The following is a 1,623-nucleotide window of genomic DNA, read 5'->3' on the forward strand; positions in this document are numbered from 1 at the left end:
GCTTCTGGAACAGATTCCGTTCAACCTCCAAGATATGACTGTACAATTGTCAAAATAAATAGCAGCAGGCAGACCAAAAAAACCCCAGAGGAATATAATAATTAATATAATAATTTATTATTTATAATCTGGCTGAGTTTCCCCAGCCACTCAGGGTGGCTCCCAATCGAGTGTTAAAAACAATACAGCAATAAATATTAAAAACTTTCCTAAAAAGGGCTGCCTTCAGACTTTATTACGAACTTGTGGCCCAAGCCAAAGGGCTTCTGTCCAGCCGCAGAAAAGAGAGGCCTCTAGGAGACCTTCGCCTTCCGCCTCTGGGTGACCCACAGAAGGAGGGAGAGGGTGATGGTGACGGCCCCCAAGGCCCCAAAGAACAGCAGGTAGGGGAAGGTGCCCTGGCGCAGGCACTTGTAGCCGTAGTGGGGGCTGGTGCAGAGGCACTGGGGCAAGCCGGGCCCCTGGTGGGAACACAAGGAGTCCTTTGGGCACAGGTGGCCGAGCCCCCCTGAGCCATTGCAGGGGTTCCTCTGGCCGTGGCAGATCCGGCTGCTTCCTTGGACGGTGACGTTGTCCCAGCCTTCGTTGCCTCCAGGGCAGTCCAGCGTCAGGGGCAGAGCTAGGGTCTGCAGCTGGGTGAAGCCCCGGAAGGCGTCTTCAGGGAGAGGCTCCAGAGGGTTGTCAGTCAGGTCTATGAGCAAAGCCGTGCTGGCCTCCTGGAAGCTGGAACACAGGTGCTGCAGCGAGCAGTTCCCCAGATCCAGCCCCACCACCGCCGCGGCGGCCTCGCCTCCCGAGCAGCAGCAGCGGCCCCGCAGCCGAGCGCCCGGCCGGGAGGCGCACTGCGCGGCCACCGCGGAGCCGTTGCGCACGGACCCCGGGCAGCAGCCTCCGCCGCACACCGCCGGCAGCCTCGCGGCATTGCTGTCTCCGGCCGCCGCCGCCAGGCAGAAGCCCAGCGAGGGCAGGAGGAGCAGCAGCAGCCGCGTCGGGAAGAGGCGCCTGGGCGCAGCCATGATGCGGCACGTGACCTCGGCCCGGGAGGCGTCACGTCGCTGCCTTCAGATGTCTTTTAAAAAGAGGATAGCTGCTTATTTCCTTGACATCTGATGGGAGGGCGTTCCACAGGATGGGCACCACTACTGAGAAGGCTCTCTGTCTGGTTCCTTGTTATCTCACTTCTCGCAATGAGGGAACCGCCAGAAGGCCCTCAGTGCTGCATCTCAGTGTCCGGGCTGAATGATGGGGGTGGAAACACTCCCTCAGATAAACAGGACCAAGTAAATACAGAATCAAATCAAAAATCAAATTTAAACTGCTAAAAAAAAAAAAAACACAACAACAAAATTAACTCCTAAGATGCAAAATGGAAAACTCAAAAAAAACAAAAACCAGAATACGGAATGGGCTTTGCCTGGTTCTGAAGGATAACAAAGATTTGGCCTGGCAGTTTTCCCTTGGGAAGGAGTTCCACGATCCACATGCCACCACAGAAGGAAACTCTCTCTGGTAACCACCCACTAATCTATGCAGCAAAGGGCCTCCGGGGATGATCTCAGTTGCTTGGCATGTTCATAAAGTGCTATTCTCCTGCCTTTGGTGGTATGCGAGCACCTTCGGTAA

General features: G+C 55.7%; 1 pseudogene across 1 annotated transcript; it reads right to left on the minus strand.

Annotated features, from left to right (window-relative positions):
• Positions 1-250: 250 nt before the first annotated feature.
• LOC309379957 (all-trans retinoic acid-induced differentiation factor pseudogene) lies at positions 251-1,026 on the minus strand (annotated as a pseudogene). Its single transcript has one exon. The product of its transcript is annotated as an all-trans retinoic acid-induced differentiation factor pseudogene (transcript).
• Positions 1,027-1,623: the final 597 nt, after the last annotated feature.

The sequence above is a fragment of the Podarcis melisellensis genome, assembly GCF_964234715.1.
Source record: "Podarcis melisellensis genome assembly, chromosome: 11".
Classification (NCBI taxonomy): Eukaryota; Metazoa; Chordata; class Lepidosauria; order Squamata; family Lacertidae; genus Podarcis; species Podarcis melisellensis.